Below are 26,065 nucleotides of genomic sequence, written 5' to 3' on the forward strand. Positions count from 1 at the left end.
ACTCAGCGGGTGCCACGGAACTGCAACGGATGAATCATATGAAAGTGAAACGTGTAACGTGAGTCTTCCGTGGGTCTCTCTCGGGGTTATATGCGTGCGTCGTGAAACATATTTATGAATGAATCGGTTATAAGAAGACGCAAATGCAATGATCTTTTATGGTTTCGAATGAAGGGAAGGGAATTTTATTAGTTGCCTGTAAAACTTAAATCAATCAATTAAAAAAAATAAAATCATCAGGTCATTTGGTCTACAGGATAAAGATCATTTCGAAATGCCGAAATACAATAAGTCGTTTGAAAAAAAAACATGCACATGCACGTGCTTTGACCACATGCTTTTTTGCAAGAAGATGACTTGTATCACTTGTAATGGTGATATCTGTCAATTTTTAAAAATTAGTCAGAAATTCATGAGACCTAGAGCTTTAAGCAAATACAAATAAAAGAAATTACCTGTTTTGAAGGTGTGAGTGTAAATTTCCACTAATAATACACAAACTAATGAATAAGGGATAGATTTTTTAACAATATACGATTCATTTCTCAAGTATTAAATTCCTGAGTATTAGAACTTGATCATTCATGAAATCGCCCAATACATTTGAAAATTGCTACTCAAATTATTCTCAAAAAAATTTTGTGAGTAGATTTAAAATGAAGGTTAAATTAATATACATTTTCTTTTAATTTAATAAAACTTGATTGAAGAATGATCTTCTACTACCTTCTTTTTCAAATACAAACATATGTTTTGAGTAAATTCTTAATAACATTTGATCTAAAGCATTCAAAACCAGTCGTGCAACAGTTTCACTTAAGCGCACGGCCTCATGGCAAACTTCTCACGAAACATAACGATCGGTTTGAAAATGTCCTATCTATCATCATAGGCTGCACCAGGAAGTTCTTGCCTGTAACCTTGCATAGCCTCCAGGCGACCGTTGGAGAATCAATGACGGCTATTTTAACCACGGTAATGCAGAAATCACGACTGCGTCAATCTCCACCGAGCAGAACGTTTTCACTTTCCTGCCGCAAATGCACGTTGGCGGGATGTAACGCGGGCCCCTGGTACACAGCAGATCGGCCAATGGATCTTTCGTTGGAGGTAGAGTGGTGGGGTACCTTAGAAAAGAAGGAAGAAAATAGAAGAAAACAAGTTTTCCCCCTTCTGCCAAGCAGGGCCCTACTCTTCTTCTACTCCATCACCAACCTTCACACCCGTTCAACTTCTGCTAGTACAACGCATACGCGGCATTTGGTTAGTGGTGCGATGTAAAAATCGTTACCCCTAAAAACCACCCAATTCATCCTTCGGTCGGTTCCCTCCGCTGGTTCGCAACCGACAAACGACGCGCGGACCCATTACAACCGTCAACGCCGCAAACTAGCAAACCCAACACTAACACGATCGTGCCCGTACCGCCGTTGGTGGTAGTGTCGCGATGTAATGGAAATGAATTGACCCACTTTTTTTCATTCCGAACCGACCTATCTCGTTTGCTCGTTCACTCCCAACGGAGTGATTGTGTTGTTGGTTTTTTTTTCAGTGAAGTTTTTGTTGTTGTTGTTTGCCAGTGGTCTTTGGGGTTTCTCGCTTACCGCTTCTATGTCCACCCCAGCGTTTCTTCCATTCCTCCGAAAATACAACGTAGGAAATGCAAGATTCAGGGTGTAAATGGGGGGGAATTGTGTTTTTTATGAGTCTGCTTTTTTGTTGTTGTTGCTGCTGCTTCTTGCGCGGCTTACATCCCGCGGACCACGAACAGCAGCGACAGCATCACGTACGCATTATAGCACTTTTAGTTTCATTTTCATACCATTCCACTCTGTTGAATTAGTATACTGGTGTATAGTTAAACGATATGCGAACGTTTGTTTTTGTATGTGTTGGTTAGTGGTACGCACTTTTTGGCGATCACCATCGATCAGGATCAATTCCTGGCTGAAGAGTGACTTCAAATGTGTTATTTTACTACCACGATTTGCACATACATTGAAGTATATATCAGAAGAGAGAGAGAGAGATAAAGAGGCAGATGGAGAGAGATACATCTTCCTATTATTTAACGCTCCCCTCGACGACAAACGATGTAACTAGTTCTTGGGAACATCTCAGAGACAACAAGAGCAAGACAGATTTCAGCTTTGTTTCTATAATGCATACATTTCTGCTTACTTTGCATACAAAAAATAAGATTATCGAAATAGATTCATTTATACACAAACAATTATTAACCTTCATGAATTTTTGTTACTGAATTGGTTTATAGAAATTAAGTTTAAATGCATTTTTGTTTGTATACTGAGAAGCTGACACATTCTGCACCCTTCCAAAAGCACATTCTGTTTCGCGTTACAGGTTTCAAAACTGGAAAGCCACAACTCGTTTATCACGCATCCGTTTACTGACCTGGTACACTACATCTGATCGATGCAATCACTTCCTCTTTGTCTTGATTGCAGCAATAATCCCCCGGGTATCGTCGGTCGGACCCGCACCAAACAGACGGCTTCATTCACCTTTCGCCCTATTCTTGACCACCACCAGCAAGCCAGCCAGTGTGCATCTCCCTCCAAAAAAACAACAACTATTCTCTACCCGAAACCCAGAAGCTTCCCGAGTAGCTGAAGAGCGGTTGAAGCCGAAAGAAAACCCTCTATTCCATCTGCGATTTCCTTCGCAGGCATTCCTTCCTCCTTCGGTGACCTCAATTCGGGTTGGGCTTTACGAGATGCTGTGTAAGTGTGTTGGGTTTTTTGTTTTTTCCCTCTCTCTCTCTTTTTCTCTTGTCATAGCCTCGTCACCGCTTTTTCCCTTTCCATCATTCTTAAACCGCGCGCGCCGTTTCTTTGACTCATCTACGCCTCCACGAATTCCCTTTCGACCGTTTGCCCCTTCAACTAGCCGAATGTGCTTTTCCCATTCCGAGGGAAGCAGCACACAAACCTGTCTATCATATGCTTGGCTTTTGGTTTGGTTTTTGGTGCGGTGGTAGTATCGAAAGATCTGTACAAGTACAAGTCCCAGCTGGGCTACTAAGGAATTGTCAGTAAAGATAAACATGAATATATTCACATTTACTCCCTATCATTAAAAGGAAGCTAGTTGAGAGTTTGAGAGTGAAAGTTGATCTAGAAAATCCTAAAGATTATTCTTAACTAATTCAAATAAAATGAAAAACAATGATACTATAGTTTTAATTTTTTCAACAATATTTCAATTATTTGAGTAAATTGAAGCCATTCCTATATTCTTGTTTATTTGCGAGTGAGTTGAAACAAAAATGAGTTGAAACGAAACGTTTGATACACATGAGTAGAAACGGAATACATGAGTACAATACACAAACTAGCCAATTGAATATTCTTCCCGCTCTGAATAACTAACAAACCTGCATAAGCGAACAAGCGGGCTAGTCTGATCGGCAAGGACTTGAAACGGGATCCGCCTCTGCTTAAGGAGATTTTCAAGTTTTTAGATCTTTTTAATGTTTTATTTTTTTTTTTTTATTTAAAGCGCTATTTGAGTGAATAGAAACCAATTTAAACCAATTCGCATAAAATTAAATCAATATTTTTTTCTAAATTACGCTAAAAAGCTAAGGCTATAGGATATTTTCAAATTTTTAGATATTTTTTATTTTTTTATTTTTTATTCTGCTTTTTTATTAAAAGCATAATTTGAGTGAAAAGCAACTTATTTCCAACCAATTGGCATTAAAATAAATCAATTTAATTTTTTTTGCAAAATTTCTCAATTAACACGTAAGGGGTAAGCCTTATAAAATTTTCGAGTCGAAATTTATTTTTTTTGCTTTTTTATTCTTTTTTTAATTTAAAGCATTATTTAAGTGAAAAGAAACTTAATGCAACAAATTCGCATTAAAATAAATCTTTTTTTTAAATTTTGCTGAATTGCTCAAAATTGAGGAAAATTTTACATTTTCTAAAACAGGGTAAGGAACTTGGTTCCTCGAATAACTTCTGGCACAGACATCTGAGGGCTTGGCCGTCCAAGAAGAAAATGTAGCCATTTGTGCCATCTATCGACCACAAGTTTAAGATTGGCGATCCGTTGGATACCAACCGAGTTATAAGCAGAACTTGGTGCAAAAATGAAGAAAATTTTACATTTTCTCAAACAGGGTAAGGAACTTGGTTCCTCGAATAACTTCTGACACAGACATCTGAGGGCTTGGCCGTCAAAGTAGAAAATGTAGCCATTGATGCCATCTACCGACCACAGGTTAAAGATTGACGATTCGTTAGATACCGACCAAGCTACAGGCAAAAGTTGGTGCAAAAATGAGCCTTATGAAATTTTCAATTTTATAGATTTTTCACATATTTTTATTATTTTTTACTCTTTTTTTTGTTTGAAGCATTATTTGAGTGAAAAGAAACTCATTGCAACCAATTGGCATTAAAATAAATCAAATTAAATTTTTTTGAAAAATTGCTCAAAAAAATGGCAAGGGGTACCCCTTATGAAATTTTCGAGTTGAAAATTGTTTGAAATTTTTTTTCTCATTTTTTATTCTTTTTTTAATTTAAAGCACTATTTAAGTGAAAAGAAAATAATTGCAACAAATTCCCATCAAAATATATCACATTTATAAATTTTGCTACATTGGTGAAAAATGAGGAAAATTTTACATTTTCTCAAACAGGGTAAGGAACTTGGTTCCTAGAATAACTTCTGACACAGACATCTGAGGGCTTGGCCGTCCAAGAAGAAAATGTAGCCATTGGTGCCATCTATCGACCACAAGTTAAAGATTGGCGATCCGTTGTATACCGACCGACTTATAGGCAAAACTTGGTGCAAAAATGAGGAAAATTTTACATTTTCTCAAACAGGGTAAGGAACTTGGTTCCTCGAATAACTTCTGACACAGACATCTGAGGGCTTGGCCGTCAAAGTAGAAAATGTAGCCATTGATGCCATCTACCGACCACAGGTTAAAGATTGACGATTCGTTAGATACCGACCAAGCTACAGGCAAAAGTTGGTGCAAAAATGAGCCTTATGAAATTTTCAATTTTATAGATTTTTCACATATTTTTATTATGTTTTACTCTTTTTTTTGTTTGAAGCATTATTTGAGTGAAAAGAAACTCATTGCAACCAATTGGCAATAAAATAAATCAATTTAAATTTTTTTGAAAAATTTCTCAAAAAAATGGCAAGGGGTACCCCTTATGAAATTTTCGAGTTGAAAATTTTTTGAAATTTTTTTTTTCTCATTTTTTATTCTTTTTTTAATTTAAATTTAATTTAATTTAATTTTTATTTAAATTTAATTTTTTTAATTTAATTTTAAAATTTATAAATTTTGGTACATTGGTGCAAAATGAGGAAAATTTTACATTTTCTCAAACAGGGTAAGGAACTTGGTTCCTCGAATAACTTCCGACACAGACATCTGAGGGCTTGGCCGTCCAAGAAGAAAATGTAGCCATTGGTGCCATCTATCGACCACAAGTTAAAGATTGGCGATCCGTTGGATACCGACCGACTTATAGGCAAAACTTGGTGCAAAAATGAGGAAAATTTTACATTTTCTCAAACAGGGTAAGGAACTTGGTTCCTCGAATAACTTCTGACACAGAGATCTGAGGGCTTGGCCGTCAAAGTAGAAAATGTAGCCATTGATGCCATCTACCGACCACAGGTTAAAGATTGACGATTCGTTAGATACCGACCAAGCTACAGGCAAAACATGGTGCAAAAATGAGCCTTATGAAATTTTCAATTTTATAGATTTTTCACATATTTTTATTATGTTTTACTCTTTTTTTTGTTTGAAGCATTATTTGAGTGAAAAGAAACTCATTGCAACCAATTGGCATTAAAATAAATCAATTTAAATTTTTTTGAAAAATTGCTCAAAAAAATGGCAAGGGGTACCCCTTATGAAATTTTCGAGTTGAAAATTTTTTGAAATTTTTTTTCTCATTTTTTATTCTTTTTTTAATTTAAAGCACTATTTAAGTGAAAAGAAAATAATTGCAACAAATTCCCATCAAAATATATCACATTTATAAATTTTGCTACATTGGTGAAAAATGAGGAAAATTTTACATTTTCTCAAACAAGGTAAGGAACTTGGTTCCTAGAATAACTTCTGACACAGACATCTGAGGGCTTGGCCGTCCAAGAAGAAAATGTAGCCATTGGTGCCATCTATCGACCACAAGTTAAAGATTGGCGATCCGTTGGATACCGTCCGACTTATAGGCAAAACTTGGTGCAAAAATGAGGAAAATTTTACATTTTCTCAAACAGGGTAAGGAACTTGGTTCCTCGAATAACTTCTGACACAGACATCTGAGGGCTTGGCCGTCCATGAAGAAAATGTAGCCATTGATGCCATCTACCGACCACAGATTAAAGATTGGCGATCCGTTGGATACAAACCGAGTTATAAGCAGAACTTGGTGTAAAAATGAGCCTTATGAAATTTGCAATTTTATAGATTTTTCACATTTTTATATTTTTTTTTACTCTTTTTTTTGTTTGAAGCATTATTTGAGTGAAAAGAAACTCATTGCAACCAATTGGCATTAAAATAAATCAATTTAAATTTTTTTGAAAAATTGCTCAAAAAAATGGCAAGGGGTACCCCTTATGAAATTTTCGAGTTGAAAATTGTTTGAAATTTTTTTTCTCATTTTTTATTCTTTTTTTAATTTAAAGCACTATTTAAGTGAAAAGAAAATAATTGCAACAAATTCCCATCAAAATATATCACATTTATAAATTTTGCTACATTGGTGAAAAATGAGGAAAATTTTACATTTTCTCAAACAGGGTAAGGAACTTGGTTCCTCGAATAACTTCTGACACAGACATCTGAGGGCTTGGCCGTCAAAGTAGAAAATGTAGCCATTGATGCCATCTACCGACCACAGGTTAAAGATTGACGATTCGTTAGATACCGACCAAGCTACAGGCAAAAGTTGGTGCAAAAATGAGCCTTATGAAATTTTCAATTTTATAGATTTTTCACATATTTTTATTATGTTTTACTCTTTTTTTTGTTTGAAGCATTATTTGAGTGAAAAGAAACTCATTGCAACCAATTGGCAATAAAATAAATCAATTTAAATTTTTTTGAAAAATTTCTCAAAAAAATGGCAAGGGGTACCCCTTATGAAATTTTCGAGTTGAAAATTTTTTGAAATTTTTTTTTTCTCATTTTTTATTCTTTTTTTAATTTAAATTTAATTTAATTTAATTTTTATTTAAATTTAATTTTTTTAATTTAATTTTAAAATTTATAAATTTTGGTACATTGGTGCAAAATGAGGAAAATTTTACATTTTCTCAAACAGGGTAAGGAACTTGGTTCCTCGAATAACTTCTGACACAGACATCTGAGGGCTTGGCCGTCCAAGAAGAAAATGTAGCCATTGGTGCCATCTATCGACCACAAGTTAAAGATTGGCGATCCGTTGGATACCGACCGACTTATAGGCAAAACTTGGTGCAAAAATGAGGAAAATTTTACATTTTCTCAAACAGGGTAAGGAACTTGGTTCCTCGAATAACTTCTGACACAGAGATCTGAGGGCTTGGCCGTCAAAGTAGAAAATGTAGCCATTGATGCCATCTACCGACCACAGGTTAAAGATTGACGATTCGTTAGATACCGACCAAGCTACAGGCAAAAGTTGGTGCAAAAATGAGCCTTATGAAATTTTCAATTTTATATATTTTTCACATATTTTTATTATTTTTTACTCTTTTTTTTGTTTGAAGCATTATTTGAGTGAAAAGAAACTCATTGCAACCAATTGGCATTAAAATAAATCAATTTAAATTTTTTTGAAAAATTGCTCAAAAAAATGGCAAGGGGTACCCCTTATGAAATTTTCGAGTTGAAAATTGTTTGAAATTTTTTTTCTCATTTTTTATTCTTTTTTTAATTTAAAGCACTATTTAAGTGAAAAGAAAATAATTGCAACAAATTCCCATCAAAATATATCACATTTATAAATTTTGCTACATTGGTGAAAAATGAGGAAAATTTTACATTTTCTCAAACAAGGTAAGGAACTTGGTTCCTCGAATAACTTCTGACACAGACATCTGAGGGCTTGGCCGTCCAAGAAGAAAATGTAGCCATTGGTGCCATCTATCGACCACAAGTTAAAGATTGGCGATCCGTTGGATACCGTCCGACTTATAGGCAAAACTTGGTGCAAAAATGAGGAAAATTTTACATTTTCTCAAACAGGGTAAGGAACTTGGTTCCTCGAATAACTTCTGACACAGACATCTGAGGGCTTGGCCGTCCATGAAGAAAATGTAGCCATTGATGCCATCTACCGACCACAGATTAAAGATTGGCGATCCGTTGGATACAAACCGAGTTATAAGCAGAACTTGGTGTAAAAATGAGCCTTATGAAATTTGCAATTTTATAGATTTTTCACATTTTTATATTTTTTTTTTACTCTTTTTTTTGGTTGAAGCATTATTTGAGTGAAAAGAAACTCATTGCAACCAATTGGCATTAAAATAAATCAATTTAAATTTTTTTGAAAAATTTCTCAAAAAAATGGCAAGGGGTACCCCTTATGAAATTTTCGAGTTGAAAATTTTTTGAAATTTTTTTTCTCATTTTTTATTCTTTTTTTAATTTAAAGCACTATTTAAGTGAAAAGAAAATAATTGTAACAAATTCCCATCAAAATATATCACATTTATAAATTTTGCTACATTGGTGAAAAATGAGGAAAATTTTACATTTTCTCATACAGGGTAAGGAACTTGGTTCCTCGAATAACTTCTGACACAGACATCTGAGGGCTTGGCCGTCCAAGAAGAAAATGTAGCCATTGGTGCCATCTATCGACCACAAGTTAAAGATTGGCGATCCGTTGGATACCGACCGACTTATAAGCAAAACTTGGTGCAAAAATGAGGAAAATTTTACATTTTCTCAAACAGGGTAAGGAACTTGGTTCCTCGAATAACTTCTGACACAGACATCTGAGGGCTTGGCCGTCAAAGTAGAAAATGTAGCCATTGATGCCATCTACCGACCACAGGTTAAAGATTGACGATTCGTTAGATACCGACCAAGCTACAGGCAAAACATGGTGCAAAAATGAGCCTTATGAAATTTTCAATTTTATAGATTTTTCACATATTTTTATTATGTTTTACTCTTTTTTTTGTTTGAAGCATTATTTGAGTGAAAAGAAACTCATTGCAACCAATTGGCAATAAAATAAATCAATTTAAATTTTTTTGAAAAATTTCTCAAAAAAATGGCAAGGGGTACCCCTTATGAAATTTTCGAGTTGAAAATTGTTTGAAATTTTTTTTCTCATTTTTTATTCCTTTTTTAATTTAAATTTAATTTAATTTAATTTTTATTTAAATTTAATTTTTTTAATTTAATTTTAAAATTTATAAATTTTGGTACATTGGTGAAAAATGAGGAAAATTTTACATTTTCTCAAACAGGGTAAGGAACTTGGTTCCTCGAATAACTTCTGACACAGACATCTGAGGGCTTGGCCGTCCAAGAAGAAAATGTAGCCATTGGTGCCATCTATCGACCACAAGTTAAAGATTGGCGATCCGTTGGATACCGACCGACTTATAGGCAAAACTTGGTGCAAAAATGAGGAAAATTTTACATTTTCTCAAACAGGGTAAGGAACTTGGTTCCTCGAATAACTTCTGACACAGAGATCTGAGGGCTTGGCCGTCAAAGTAGAAAATGTAGCCATTGATGCCATCTACCGACCACAGGTTAAAGATTGACGATTCGTTAGATACCGACCAAGCTACAGGCAAAAGTTGGTGCAAAAATGAGCCTTATGAAATTTTCAATTTTATATATTTTTCACATATTTTTATTATTTTTTACTCTTTTTTTTGTTTGAAGCATTATTTGAGTGAAAAGAAACTCATTGCAACCAATTGGCATTAAAATAAATCAATTTAAATTTTTTTGAAAAATTGCTCAAAAAAATGGGTACCCCTTATGAAATTTTCGAGTTGAAAATTGTTTGAAATTTTTTTTCTCATTTTTTATTCTTTTTTTAATTTAAAGCACTATTTAAGTGAAAAGAAAATAATTGCAACAAATTCCCATCAAAATATATCACATTTATAAATTTTGCTACATTGGTGAAAAATGAGGAAAATTTTACATTTTCTCAAACAAGGTAAGGAACTTGGTTCCTAGAATAACTTCTGACACAGACATCTGAGGGCTTGGCCGTCCAAGAAGAAAATGTAGCCATTGGTGCCATCTATCGACCACAAGTTAAAGATTGGCGATCCGTTGGATACCGTCCGACTTATAGGCAAAACTTGGTGCAAAAATGAGGAAAATTTTACATTTTCTCAAACAGGGTAAGGAACTTGGTTCCTCGAATAACTTCTGACACAGACATCTGAGGGCTTGGCCGTCCATGAAGAAAATGTAGCCATTGATGCCATCTACCGACCACAGATTAAAGATTGGCGATCCGTTGGATACAAACCGAGTTATAAGCAGAACTTGGTGTAAAAATGAGCCTTATGAAATTTGCAATTTTATAGATTTTTCACATTTTTATATTTTTTTTTACTCTTTTTTTTGGTTGAAGCATTATTTGAGTGAAAAGAAACTCATTGCAACCAATTGGCATTAAAATAAATCAATTTAAATTTTTTTGAAAAATTTCTCAAAAAAATGGCAAGGGGTACCCCTTATGAAATTTTCGAGTTGAAAATTTTTTGAAATTTTTTTTTTCTCATTTTTTATTCTTTTTTTAATTTAAAGCACTATTTAAGTGAAAAGAAAATAATTGTAACAAATTCCCATCAAAATATATCACATTTATAAATTTTGCTACATTGGTGAAAAATGAGGAAAATTTTACATTTTCTCATACAGGGTAAGGAACTTGGTTCCTCGAATAACTTCTGACACAGACATCTGAGGGCTTGGCCGTCCAAGAAGAAAATGTAGCCATTGGTGCCATCTATCGACCACAAGTTAAAGATTGGCGATCCGTTGGATACCGACCGACTTATAAGCAAAACTTGGTGCAAAAATGAGGAAAATTTTACATTTTCTCAAACAGGGTAAGGAACTTGGTTCCTCGAATAACTTCTGACACAGACATCTGAGGGCTTGGCCGTCAAAGTAGAAAATGTAGCCATTGATGCCATCTACCGACCACAGGTTAAAGATTGACGATTCGTTAGATACCGACCAAGCTACAGGCAAAACATGGTGCAAAAATGAGCCTTATGAAATTTTCAATTTTATAGATTTTTCACATATTTTTATTATGTTTTACTCTTTTTTTTGTTTGAAGCATTATTTGAGTGAAAAGAAACTCATTGCAACCAATTGGCAATAAAATAAATCAATTTAAATTTTTTTGAAAAATTTCTCAAAAAAATGGCAAGGGGTACCCCTTATGAAATTTTCGAGTTGAAAATTGTTTGAAATTTTTTTTCTCATTTTTTATTCCTTTTTTAATTTAAAGCATTATTTGAGTGAAAAGAAACTTAATGCAACAAATTCGCATTAAAATAAATCACATTTATAAATTTTGCTACATTGGTGAAAAACGACGAAAATTTTACATTTTCTCAAACAGGGTAAGGAACTTGGTTCCTCGAATAACTTCTGGCACAGATATCTGAGGGCATGGCCGTCCGTGAAGAAAATGTAGCCATTTGTGCCATGTATCGATTACAGGTTAAAGATTGGCGATCCGTTGGATACCGACCGAGTTATAGGCAAAACTTGGTGCAAAAATGAGCCTTAGGATATTGTCAAATTTATAGATTTTTTTAATTTTTTTAATTATTTTTTATTCTTTTTTAAAGCATGATTTGAGTAAAAAGAAACTTTTAGCAACAATTTCGCTTTAAAAAAAAGCAAATTTTTAAATTTTGCAAAATCGCTCAAAGAATGGTAAGGGGTAAGCCTTATGAAATTTTCGAGTTGCAATTTTTTTTAATTTTTTTTCTTACTTTGTATTCTTTTTTTAATTTAAAGCATTATTTGAGTGAAAAGACTCTAAATGAGTCGTTAAACGAGCTGACTCCTAATACCGACTCATTCACTCTGAGTTGACTCACTCAAATGAGTTTTTATTCTCATCTCAATAGTATAGTCAAGTTAGGCTTTGAGACCCGTTCCTGCCGTATGGAGCCCGGCGTAGCTACCACAAACACCATCGGCCCACCCCATCTACAACAACAGCAACATCATATTCATCCAGGTGTAGCCATATCCATTTCTTCTTAAGACATTGCTGACCTTTGAAAATCTGCAAATAATTCGTTAAGGGAAAAAGTATGTGACTCTGGAAGTCGAACTTCAAAACCGATAAAAGAGTGAGTAGGATCGTAAGAATAATAGGAGAACAAGAAGAAATGAAAAAAGAAGATGAAAACTACAATTTGAAAACATTCCAGAGTTACTTCAAAACACTATGCTGTTTAATTTCGAATATCAACTGCATCTTCCAATTGCTTCTATGATTCTTGAATGATATGAAAATTTGATATCACATTTAATTTCATTCTATCGCGAGATATTTGAACAACACTTTGAGTCGTAACAACAATTTAAAAGAAACCCTCTGTGTGGCAATAACCTTACGCAAAAATCTGTGCTGTACAGGACGCCATAGTCCATTTGACGCAATAAAGGGAACAAAATGTTAGAGCATCTGCTTTGCAAATGCTCTGATTATCTTTACCACAACCATGTCGCCCGGCTCTACCGCGTGCTCGCATCCAAGCTGGTAGCATAAAACGCTCCCGACTTCTTACGCAACCGACGACTACGGCCCATCTCCCGGCCGCCAGATTTCCATTGTCCAACACCCACACGCAGCGCAGGCTCCAAACGTTTGAAGTTTTCCCTTTCGCATGCTCGTGCTGTGCTGGATTCGCTTCAAAGAAGGTACGGGCAGGTATCGTCAGCTTGTAACCACGTGCATACAATGCTCGCTTATAATGCCGATAGAATTGGAACGAAATCCGAAACTAGGCTGCATCGGTTTTGAAGATGGTGGGTTTTTTTTCTCTCTTGTTGCTGTTTTGTCTGCCCATACCCCCGCCGGCCAGCCTCGTTCCCATCGTCTGCCAAAACAAAATTATCTAGAGTGAGCAATGAAGAAGAAAAAAACCCTCCCCCCGGGCCAGGCCGATCGTCTTAATCGGCAAAAGCAAAAAACATACCAAACTGTGCGGCTCGCGGCACGATTCGCGAAGAAACAATGGCACAGAAAAGTGCAAAGCATTCAGTCTCCCTGTTGGCCTGGTCTGGGCGATGGTAAACATAGCGGGGAAAACTGAAAAAAAAGATCCCCAAAGCAACCAAAAAAAAAACAACCCCTATTCGGCCACACGGTTCGACAATCGTCACCAAGGCAGGGAATGCACCTTTTTTTTCGTTGGTCGGCGCCTTCAATTCATTCAAAATACTTCGATGTGAAGTGTAAACAAAATTTGCACCTCCACTTCGCTGTACTCATGTTCCCGTTTTGTCCGCGAACTATGGGGAGCGAGAGCCCAGAAAGACGGGTTTTTGTAGGGAAATTTTTGCATCGTTCACAAATTAAATGTACAATAAAATTCGCTCCAACGTCAGTGACACATACGCCTACCGGTCAGTTCCCATGGAGGTTCGATACACCACAACAAGTGTGGGACATGTAGTTTCCAGGAATTGGGAGAAAGGCTTCTGTGCGGAAAATTTCACCCTCCCAAGTAGCTAAGGGCGAACTATCGTGGGTCATTGGCACTAGCGGGTTTCTTTTCTCCCGCCCAAGAAGGAAGTAAACATTCTTCCGATGCAACGGTTCTTTGGCCGAATTTAAGCGCACTCAGACAGGTGGACAAATTCCTGGAAGCAAATAGAACAGTAGCAAAAATGGCAAAAAATGCACAATAAAATTGACACCTATAATGCTACCTAGAAGGTGGCCCAAGCTTGTAATGGAGGGGTAAAAGTGGAATACAAGCAACAAAACGGCAGCAAGTGGACTGGCTGGCTACCGTGTGCTGCCAGTATGCACTTCTGCTGATGATGCAACTTTCTGCAACGTAGCGCGACTAGTTAAACGTGTGTCTTCGCTGTCGTGTGCATCATAAAACTGTTCGTCCAGATGGAGGGAACCACAAAAACGAAAAGTGACAATACAGAGAAGAAAAAAAAGAACGAGGGAAAGATAAAGTGAAAGAAGCAGAAACAAAAACAGCTCGTATAAGCTCCAATTACGATAATCGGGGTTTAAATTTGAGAATGATTCCAGTAGCATAATCACCGTTAGTGGGATGGTAGGGCGCAAAAAGTGTTCGCAACTGCACCGGTCGCGGTGCTGAGCTGCACGCTTTACCACTTTCGGTGCAGAAGGTTGTTGTTGTGGCGTGCGATTTTTTTCCCTTCTTTACTTGTTTGTGATATTCATACGAATGGAATAGAGGGGTTTTTTTTCTTGTGCTTTCCGTCAAACATAAATGGTACACGGGAGCTGTGATCAGTGACAGGCAATTGAAAGGCTTAAAAGATAAATGCAGCACGATAAGTGATGTTAGCGCCACTGCTTGCGATTTGCAAAACAAAAACTTATATATATTGAGTTTTATGATAAAGAAATATAATTGTGCAATAAATGTTTTCAGGTCCTTATCATGCCGCAAAAAAATACAAATTCTCTAAGCAAAGCCCTAGTGGTGGACCGATATTGACACATTTGAAGATCATGCGTCTGTCTCTAACAGTGATAAACGTTTACATATTTAACTATTTTTATTGAATGAAATGAATTTTTATTTGTTATATCCTGCTTTTATTCCTTTTTTGAATAAATTCATTGCACGAAGGTTTGTTTCTGGATGCCAGATAATAATATCAAAGGATAGTTAATTATATAATTTTGACTTAACATTTCAACAAATTAATTGAATGAAATTATTCGAAATGAGGAGTTAATATACATTTTGTGTGTATTAAGAAACCTAAGTAAACTCTCCTTTTAACAATGAACGGGTCCAAAATTTACTTTTATAAGCTTCTACAAAATGAAACAATTTTCTTTCCCTATTTTCAAGCAATTCTATTACATTAACAGGAACTAGGGTTTGTTCTAAAAATGACCTACGATCAATAAACTATAGAATGCCTAATCTTTGGTTGAGCGTGTGTGTTCTGCTATTTTAAAGATCAAAATATTTTAATATCTTCCCAACTCAACATACATATTGTACGAGTAATTATTCATCACTGAATCGTCCCCTATTTAATATCCGAAACATTATCTTACATATGTTTATCGAGACGAGGAAAATTCTTAGCTCTCCATACGACCTTTTCCCATGATCTCACACCACATCGGTACAGCATAAAAATGTAAAAGCAGAACAAAACAACGGTTAATCTGAATGTCGCCGCCAAAAACAAACGAATCCACCTTTACGATTATGGATAAGATTAAAACATTATTTACGAGCTCAGCTCCTTATGTACAGGGGAAAAGGGAGGCCGAACGAAGAGGGTAGAAACCGGTCGCCTAGGGTTCATCGCCGCATGTCAATCTTAGCGGTCGCGCGAAAGGTGACGTTGCAACGGGCGGCCTGTTACCCTGCAAAAGGGATAATGCGCATTCGCACGCATCCCATCCTGACCGTGGTGATGCCAAAAGGTTAATCGTAAAGGCAAACGAAACGCAGCGTAAAATAAAACCATGGACTCATTTGTGTGTGAGTTTTTTTTTATTCAGTTTCACTCCTCTACCGCATAAAACAGGCTCAGGATGGGGTCATCTTCGCGGCCCAGCATGTTCCCGACGTTCGTTTTCAAGAAGCATGAGTTTAATGATGCCGGGAACACGCATTTCTGGTTTTTTGGTACGACCATACTCATTACCGTTTCTTGTGTAGGGTTATTTTGTGAAGAAGTTGATTTACCGTCAGGCATAATAAAAACACATCGCAATTGTTAAATAAACACATTTTAGTATCAAAAGGTGTATAACACACTGAGGAAGTTTGCTAGATATATTTTTCATGTTTTACTTCGATATAAAGAGATGTCTTAAAACAAAATTAAAATTATAAATCTCTAAAAATATGTTTTGGTACCTTTTTCCAATAACTCTATTTAAATGTCTCCAATAAATTATTTCGTTTCGATTTCCGGGTAGATAGATCGAACGAAAATCGTGTTTCAGGCTTCAGGTTAACATCAAAGTACAATTCTTCAACTGCAATTTTTCTATTTTTCTACAGCAATACATTCCTTCTCAAAGCACGCGCTCTTTTTCCTAATAGAAGAAAATTGTCGTGCCTGCTGTCCGCATTCAATCGAAAACGAATTCAAATCAATTGTGCACGTTCCTGCCATGGTTCTGTGACGGTGAAATCACAGGATAAACATACAACAGACTTGTGCACAAGAATACGCGACGAACCCTCGCATTGCTCGAAGCAATTCGCAAAGCGACGAGTACCGCTCGGGCCCTAGTCACTAGCGGCGGAGAAAAGGTGGAGAGACACTTTTCCTAGCGTCGTTAGCCGGGCGGAGAGGCGGAGAGAAAAATTGGGTTAATCGGTTGGATGTTAGATAACCGAACGAAATGATGCGAAGACTAGCGTTGCCTTCTTGTCCTTAGCGCAGCGGCGACGGTACGGCCTTTGGCGTACCGTGCCGAGTCATCGTCGTCGTCGTGGTGGAGTTTTTTTTTCTCTTCTTCTAAGTTTTTGAGGTAGGGAATAGGTGAGCTGAAAGACATTTACAACCGACCGGGTTGCCATAAAGCCACACTCTGCCTAGTGACTAGTGTGCGACAAGACCCCTAGGTTAGGTTAGGTTGCATTCAGCAACATGAGTTCAAGACTGCAAAACAGATTGAAAAAAGAAAAGAATTAAGGATCTTCCACAGACAAATTCAAGTGGAACCAAATAATCAAACTTCTAGACGCTAGAAATCAAAATTTATGTGAGGAGGTTTAGAGAAATTTCATAAAAATATTCATTCACCCATTATAGAAACGAAAGCTTGCAATAAAAATCACAACTAAAAATAGCTTCTTCATAAACTTTATCAAATGTTGTTCCCATCTTTCTACTACCAATCTCCGCTCTCATGCGTCCTCTTCTCTGCTGCAACATCTTATCAAGCTTGTTAGTGCCTGTGTTTCTCCTTCCCTAATGCATGCCCCAAAACGTGTCTCTCTCCCCTTGCTCCATCACGAAGCGATTGTGGTTTTCATTTTCATTTGGCACAGTAACCGAGAAAACGCACTCGTACCAACCATAGATCGCTGTAACCGGCACAACCGGGTAAGCCATTGGATGGCCCAAAAGGAGACTTAAAGAAGAAAGAAAAAAATACAAACCGATGGAGCTTCTTCACTCTACCTTCACGAAGTGCGGTCACGAAAGAGATAATGATTGTGACGACGACGATGATGATGATGATGATCAGCGGAGAATCATGCTGGGATCGAGGCAGCTGTGAATGGCAGTGAAAGTTATATAACCGATAAATAATCGATAAATCAACGAGCATCGTCTTCGGACGGGTATCGCTGTGTGGCCGACACTATACAGCCTCCTTCTTTTGTCGCTATAGTCGGTAAGTTTTTTTTCTTCTGTTTTTCCCCCTCGAAACCCATGTGCATAAGACAGTCGAACGTACGGTTTGTGTTTGCAGTGCGCGAGTTTCTTTGTTTGTCGCATGCTATCGCGCGGGAACGATGATCGCCCGCGAACGGTGAACACAAGATTGCCGGTGGATCGTAAGATCTCTAAACTGCTTAGTTTAAATTTTCGAAGGCTTCGTCGGTTAGCCACGATAACGTAAGTATGCAGGTCGCGTGGAAGATGCAGATGAGACCAAATTTGCATAGTGAAGTGGTTCAATTTATTTTAACCAACTTAACCCATTCGGCGGCCCCAAACGAAGAAAAGGTTTTGGGGGGAAGAATTTCATGCCGCCTAGCTAAAGGAGGTCGCATGAAAAAGGATGATATTTTGATTATTATGGTATCGAAGGTGGAACCGGTGACGCTACCCTATCGGCTGGTTGAAGATTTATTGCGATCCTATTGTAAGTTTATTAAGATGCATGGAACGATAAGCTAGCGTCATTTTTTATCAATTTGTATCGTTTCGTATAACAGATTACATGTGACTATTGATAATAAAATATAGTTTTAAATAACTTTATTTTTATTGAAATTCAATTTGTTAAAAATGAAATTATTTTTGATATAAAAAATTCCTAATAAATTCTTCTTATGTTATTTTAAAAGGTTTTTTGTTTGCTCAAAAACAAAAGAAGCTAACAATCCGATTGGCTAAAAAAATTAACAACCAACCTTCTTTTAATCACCATCGGAAAATTATAACCTCATTTCCGAAATTTAAAATTTTCCCTCCATTGCGCAACGGAGCCATTTTCCCGCGTAAAATTAACGCCACACCGACACGCTTTTGACCACATTTTCTATTTTGTATCTTTTTTCTATGGAAACTTTTGGACCGATGCAGTTCAATCAGCTTTTTTCAATAGCAAATATCGCATAACAGCTAATGAATGGACTTCATTAATGCGCACATGGGGTTCGTTTCGGCCCAGGCCACACATACGCACCCATACCCAGCTAGATCGCCCCCAAAAACCCTTGGCCAGCCCATATGATCGTGGCATTTCTTCGCTTGTCGCTTGAATTTTCGCTTTCATTCGGTGCTAATTTTCCTGCGACCCACCGTAGCCGGCCGATCTCATTCATTCACTAGTGCGAGAGCATTTTTTTCTCTGCCTTGTAGAGAGACAAAAAAAAACAACCCCCTTCCCCTTACGGGCCATAAAATGCCACAACAACTTCGCGCCACAGCGAGTGGCCTGGTGGCCGCAATTTTCCATTCCATTTTCCACCGTGCGTAGTCGCAATTTCGCTAGTTTTTCTCTTGTGCGCTCTCGTTCTGCCTTTTTTATTTCATCGCTTTTGGACCCGGGTGAGGTGGGGTTTTTTTTTCTTTTCGTTTCGTTTCATCTATCTGTCCAGTCTGCTTGTATTAAATAACACACGATCATGGCATGGGGTTGGCTTTTTTTCATTCCTCACTCTCTGTATTCTTCTTTCTCGCTTGATCCATTAAATAATCGCGCACTTCACATACACACATAATGGGATGAGATGGTTTAGTGCTGGTTACTTTGTTTGCTACGTTGTAATCGAGTTTTTACTCCATTTTCGTATTTTCTCCCTCACTGTAACGTTTTCACTCCATCTCGCGACGGTTGTCGATACAGCTTCTCACTGCGGTGAACAGAAAAGTGAATGAGAATGAAAGTGAGAGTCGTTCACTTTCACCATTTTCTAGCTCACTACGCACCACAGGTGTTTTCTCACCTGATCTCCTCAGCCCTGATGGATGCCCGAACCGCACAGCTCCCCCCACCCCTTCCTCACGTTGCTCACCACCTCACCGCACGCAAACACTGATGCGTAACTTGCGCGAAACTAATTCACGGCGTATTTAGAGCATAGCCGGTGTAAAATGATTGTTACCTTCTTGTTTCTTGGGCTACCCGTTTTCGGTTCGCCCGGTACCCGGGTGTCTTGACGAGTGGCCGCGAATAAGTTACATGAGCCAGCTACCACTCCACATATCCCCCCTTTTCCCTTCACCCATTTGCAGGGCAGGGTGGGAAAGGGTTAAGGTAAAGAAAAGCACCAACCCTAGCGGTTCTCGGGCTTCACGGGACGGTCAGCACGGTGTCTCCGGCAAGCAATTTTGACCAAAAATGATATAACTCCTTTCCACTGCGACGTTATTGCTCTTTCGGTCGACCCTAATCCACGTGAGCATGAACGCACTTACTGCAGCGCTAAAGGACGGGCCACACGCTTTTTCTTTTTTTCTTTCTTCCACGGTTTGGTTCAACCTTTGCCTAGTTCTTTCTCCGGTACGCTCGGTAGCTGTAATTTTCCAATAAAAATCGTTGTGTACTTTGCTGATTGGTGTAGGCCTCGAGTGACAAATCGTGCCGGCGCCCAGGTTTCGGTTGATGGATTGATTGACGGTGCGGACAATTATGTTCGAATGTATCGAATGTTTGATGGAAAAAGGGAGTTCCACACACAGTTGCGAGAAATTAAGGTACGGACAGAAACATAACCTATTCTTTACGCTCTATTATTGGACCATTTGTCATGTAGATCCATTTACAACCATTTATCTGTTTCTTTGGGGAAAAGTAGCCCAGAAATTCAGTTTTTTCAGCTGTTCTTCTCATAAGGTAGAGATCATATATTTCTTCAATTAAATTTACGACATTAAATAACATAAGTAGAACATGATTTAGTCAGTAAATGAAGACTCCATTGATGAACAATAGTCTATTATAATTAACAAGTATGAGCCATTAAAAAGGGCTTAGTCTGTGCGTAAGCGTACCGTGCATTATCAAACCATAAATCATCCAGCACGATGGCTGGGAAACTGCAACTACCAGCCGGTAATGAATACTAATTCAATCAAGCACCTGCCATTGTATGCACTGCTTCAGTTTGGTGCTACATTTCACACCCCCTCCGGTACTCCTTCCCTTCCCCTTAACACCTGTCTCATCGCATCGAAACACCTATCATCCTATCGGAGGAGCAGAAGGTGCATTACCTGCCAGTCCACATTATGCTACGTTACGTAACGCACCACCCAAGTCTCCCTGGATTCTTCGTGCACCCACAACGTTCATTATGCAGTCTTTGCAGGGGGGGACTCAAACCCAATATCCCTACACGGTCGGTGACACTTTTCGTTCCTCTACTTGCACTAAACATCTCAACTATTAGCATCATAACCGTACCAAAACGTATGGAAGATCTTGCCCAGTGACCCACCTGAGCTCAGTTGAGGATATCGGAGTGTGTGTGTGCGTGTGGAGTGAAACCGGTGACGTTGTGGCTAATTTTAATCCACCAAAACCACGAGCCTACCACGAGAAACTGCCGGCAACGTTATAACCTATCAACTGTAAACATCGGCGACGCCAACCCGATCCAACTCCGTGCGGACTCTTGAGACGTGGGCTTTCGAGTTTTAAATGTGAGCGCTGATTAAGCTTCGATGCCAGCACGTGTGCGTGTGGATCAAGCGATCAAGCTACTAGGCTTGCATTTACGGGTGAACCTGCACCGCCAACCCTGGCCACAAGTGACAAGTGGCTCCAGTTGGATCCAGTTGATACTATGTAGGAGTAATTATTGCTTCGCTTTAATTGTTATGTAAACATGGCTCGACTAGGAAGATGAAATGCTGCCACCTATTGATGAGTGTTTAGACACTCATCTTTTAGTGTATAAAACGCCATAAAAAGAAACACTCCAAAACGCACTCAGAACGAACAAACTCATTCTGAGTTTACTATCTTTATCATAAAACGATGTTTTCCTGTTTCTATCAATTGTTTGTTTTAACAACCGTTTACAACCAGAGCTGGTCAGTTTGATCAGGAAGGCGAACTTAATTGTCACCCGTGTCTCAAGATTTGATTTGCTTGTAGTGTGGACAAAAGAAAGCTTATCTTTAATTAAAAGGCAGTTGAGTTATTACGTAGTTATTTGGAATTCTGCAGAAATCTCTTTAAAAAAATGATGATACGATACTATACCGTTCGTTACATTAGTCAAAATACTTTATATTGGATTTATATGACATCCATTTGGTATAATCGAAATTATCGATATTCTTCCAGCTGATGTTTAGAGAGGAAATATTTAGTAAGAAGTTGGAATTGGAATTGTTTTGAATGAAAATGAAAAAAGATATTTTAAATCAAAAGAAAATTAACTAACTTCTTCAAAATCTGTTCCAATAAACTATCATTGAAGTGTTGTGAGGCTGTGGAAATAAAAAAAAGGTTTAAAATTTTATGACCCATAAAAACGAAATCAACTTACTTTTTATTAAACAGCATGCCAACATTATGTTCTGTAGCTTGTCATATAAATTCGAACAATCCACACATATCAGTGCAAGGGATCTAATCGATTTTTTATATTTTTTTTGTGTTTAACTTAAGCTAGTTCAAAGTTTAGTTCAACATAAGATTCTGAAGTTTTCTGATAAAAGCAAGTGGATAGCCTCGATGGAGATAAACATTAAAGATCCCGATGAAGAGAGGATATTGGCGATATACTGCTCGACACACTATTTCACAGGATATGAGAACTTCCTGGATAATCTCCAGGGTATGAAGTTTGGAAATTACATTTAGTAAATACTTCTTGGAAAATGCTGTCCACCAAATTGCAGTATTTCAATTTTTTTAAAATTACATTCAAACTTAGAACATAGTTTTTCTACATAAAACACAGAACTTCATTACTCTTCTACCACTTAATCCTACTTCCATAAGGGAAAAACTAATAGAACAGAGAAATAGAATAGAAAAGGTTTATTTTTTAAACGATCTTTCTGATCGGATATCATTGTGTTATAAATGTGTGAGCTCAAAACCGAAGTCTTAGACTTAGACCCAAAATGTATTTCTGATTTAACCTAACAAAGGAAATTAACATTCTTTATCTTCCAGCAGTTTCACTATGCCAAGAACGTTTTCGAAGCGTTTCGAATTTGATTCCCATTTTCCAACATACACATCTTTATCGCATTTACGCCAAAAGCGCTGGACGAAAAAAAAAAGTAACGTCCCAGCACACTAACGTCCACACGTCGTCATCTCGCACCGCAACCCCGTCCGTGTGTCCGTGCTAAATGCACAAATGCAGTCCACACATCACGGTTCACAGCACCGTGGTAAGGTGTGAGCGAGCGAAAAGAAAACAGTGCGCCGCATAAAACGAAGACGAGAAGGAAGCGAGCGCATAAGAAAATCAAACAAAAACAGCATCGAACCCCCTGGCATAGAATAAGCGGGTGGGGGGGTTGTTGGTGTTGTGAGGGTTGAAAGAAAAAACCTAGTTTGACCTACTTTTTCACGATGGTGATCACGATCGGTGAAGGGAAAGGGTGATGGAAGTGGAAGCGGAATGTGGGGCGGTACTGTCGCTGAGGTGAGATTTTTTCCTCTTTTCATCCCCTTACCACCCCAATTCCCCCTGTTTTTAGTCGACAGCAACCATACTCTTCACTCTCACTTTCTACGAACGAGAAGACGCGAGTGTGGAGCGACATTCGGTTCAGCCCGTTCCCGTGTGGAGAGAAAAACTATTACGCGGTTTTGTGCTAGCATTTTGTGCTCGGGGAGTTGGACGTTTTTTGGGGGGAGGGTAAGGGTGTGAGACAGAAATAAGGTGCAGTTATAGGAGGTGGAAGGCAGAAATGACAACAAAAAAATCCACCGTCTAACTCTCCACTTATGCTGCACAAAGGGTGATCGACTTCGACAATCAGTTGTTTCTTTTCCGACAGCATAGATGTGAGCTTTTTGTGTTCTCTTACTTGTTTATTGAGAGTTTAATGTACGATAAATATTAATAATTATTTTATAAACCACTTTAAAAAAATTTTTCTCAACTTAATGTACAGATAAGACATTTTTAATTTTATTTCCTACATTATTTGTTCAAGTGAACAAGAAAATCTTTTCACGTCTAACATGTAGAATAGTTCAAAGTAAAATTAGACCACACACACTTCCCGCTTACCCTTCCATCTTTTCCACCCAGACCTCGGTTGCACTCGTCAACATGCGTACTTTTACGTGTGGCACGTCCATCAACTCGAGTCAGCTGAGCCGAAAGCGAGAGAGAAACATAAACAAACATTATGCAATATTTGCGCTTGGTTTCAGCCCATCTGTAACGGTTGGATGATTACCGAGAGTCATCATGGGCTGGGTAGGTAGGTAGGTAGGCTGGCTGTGCTGCCTGGCTGGCCATAGACAAGACGTGCCCGAAGACGATGAAAGGTTTCGATGTTGAGGTGCATCTCGTGTGTGTTAGCACGGGGAATACTCCCGTGGGAAAGAACCATTGAGCCGAGCTATTGGTGTATGCGAGAAAAGAAGAAACTGTTTGTTTGGTTTGAAATATTAGAACAAAAAAATATAGAATTAAAAAAAAAGTAAGTTGATGAATCGTAACCGAAGAGATTTCTAAGTTGTGATAAAACCTTTTTATGATTAAATGGTAATCAACAAGTTAATAGATCAGAATCGAAGAGAAAAAAAACAAATCTAAAAAGCATAATTTCCCTGCCACAGCAAAAAAATCACATCGCACACATTAAGTTGCAAAAGAATTTCCCCAGGGCTCTATGGCGGAGGGGGCTCGCTAGCGGGATTGATCCCCCTAGCGGCCATGCACTGTTCGCCTCTCTTAGCGCCAGGCTATTGCAAACACAAAATGCACCCTGCAAAATGGTGTTGCTCTGCGTTCTACATGGCAAAGCCATTTTGGCGGTACCACCACGAGCAATTAAACAAAGCGGTACCGATGGAGGATAATTAGAGCCGCGGTTTGCCGTGGGGAGAGAAAATGGATGGATTGATTGGTGGAAAAATCGTACGCGAGCACATGGGTTGCGACCGGTATGCAAACACATGTTCCTTGCGCTGGCCCGATGCATTGCAGTGTATGGGATGGTTACGAGCTGGAACAAGGATTAGGGCGAGGAAAAGGAGTACAGGGGGTGGAGGAGCATGTGGGTAGCCGGGTGGAAAAGCGAACGAAAGCGAAGGAATGGAAAAAGCTCTCGTGTCGAAATCGAAAGTTACGCTGGCATCGTACGCCGTCGGTATTTATAGTGCAGTGAACCGCGGCAAAGCCGCTTGAAGACGGCAATCCGCCGAACCGAAACGCCTGCCCTGGGTTGGCAAAAACGACGGGTTGGCGGGGGGCCCACTGACACACTGATCCGGTGGCCAAATGGCCTTGCGCGTACCAGGAATGGGAGACCAAAATAGCTCTTGGATTGATTTAACTCCGTTTCGGTTTGTTTCGTTTTCGTTGCCATTGTGCTTCTTTGCTTCTTTCGCTGCTGTTGGTGTTTTAGTTTTTCATACTGGACGAGTTGCAACGACGGGGGCGTGGGTGATGTTAAGGTGAAGGTGCTATCGAATCTTCCTGGGTTCGATCGAACTCGATCGATCGAGATATTTTCTTTGCTCGCGTTTTTTTTATCCTCGTTCGATCATATCGATTTAATTTTATGAAAATTTGAATGCCCACCCATTGGACCCGAAGCAGACAACTAATTTTTTTCTTGCTTTACGATTGAAATTTGTTGGTATTTAACGATTCTGTTGCAGAAGGGGAAAAAAAGAGCGAGCCACAACCGACAACCTACATTCTGCCTAAATTCGGTAGCATTTGGTTCACAGCTGATTGGCTTAATAATCAATTGTTAAGTTATAATTAATGCTGACATTTGTCTATTTCTGGCCACTTTCGCTGTAGATACAGTAAAAGCTAAAATAGGACCACGGTATAATATTATAGGAGTACGAATAAATTTTTAGATTTAGATCATACCGTAGTTGGCTATTTGGCAAGAGTGAGAAAAATGGGTTACACATTTTTAATAACTTTTGGTAATAATTTTAACACCCAATGCGGTGAATAAAATAATTATTTGGTGCACGTTCCATTTCTAAGAATTAATCCGATTCAAACGTGAAAGCAATCCTTCGGTTTCCTGCTTGATTATCTAACCTCTCGCTAACGACAGCATTGACTGGCAATAATCAACATTCAATCATTTCATTTCCTGTCCCTAAAGGCGGTGGGCTCCACCCTCAATGCTTCGAATCCCTTTTTTTCAAATGATCAGTTTTGATCGATTCTTTGGCAGGAGAATGAGTCACTAGCCTCGTCATGGGTGCATATAACGCACGATACTTTCGCCCGTAATCTTAACTACACGACACGAAACGCTGCTAAAAACGTTTATATTGACGTCTCCATTTATGTGTACATGCTGTGATTTAAATGCCAGATCAGTTTGCTCTGCATACGGTTGTCACTCACTCAGTCAGTGATAGGCGAGAAACAAGTTGTTTGATTTAAAAAGATGTTTACTTGAATATGTTTTAAATGCTGT

At 38.2% G+C, this 26,065-nt stretch overlaps 1 long non-coding RNA gene across 7 annotated transcripts; it reads left to right on the forward strand.

Moving 5' to 3' along the window:
* The first annotated feature begins 4,710 nt into the window (after positions 1-4,710).
* LOC125770314 (uncharacterized) lies at positions 4,711-11,944 on the forward strand. Of its 7 annotated transcripts, none has more exons than XR_007419169.1 (4): positions 5,405-5,580; positions 6,106-6,820; positions 8,060-8,875; positions 9,066-9,769. It is a non-coding gene; the product is annotated as an uncharacterized LOC125770314 (long non-coding RNA). The 7 variants fall into 7 exon arrangements; XR_007419173.1 differs by lacking the exons at positions 5,405-5,580; positions 6,106-6,820 and adding exons at positions 7,210-7,534; positions 11,204-11,709 and having other exon boundaries at positions 9,066-9,587; XR_007419171.1 differs by lacking the exons at positions 5,405-5,580; positions 6,106-6,820 and adding exons at positions 7,210-7,534; positions 9,778-10,778 and having other exon boundaries at positions 9,066-9,587.
* The last annotated feature ends 14,121 nt before the right edge of the window (positions 11,945-26,065 follow it).

Source organism: Anopheles funestus, chromosome 3RL (assembly GCF_943734845.2).
Source record: "Anopheles funestus chromosome 3RL, idAnoFuneDA-416_04, whole genome shotgun sequence".
Classification (NCBI taxonomy): Eukaryota; Metazoa; Arthropoda; class Insecta; order Diptera; family Culicidae; genus Anopheles; species Anopheles funestus.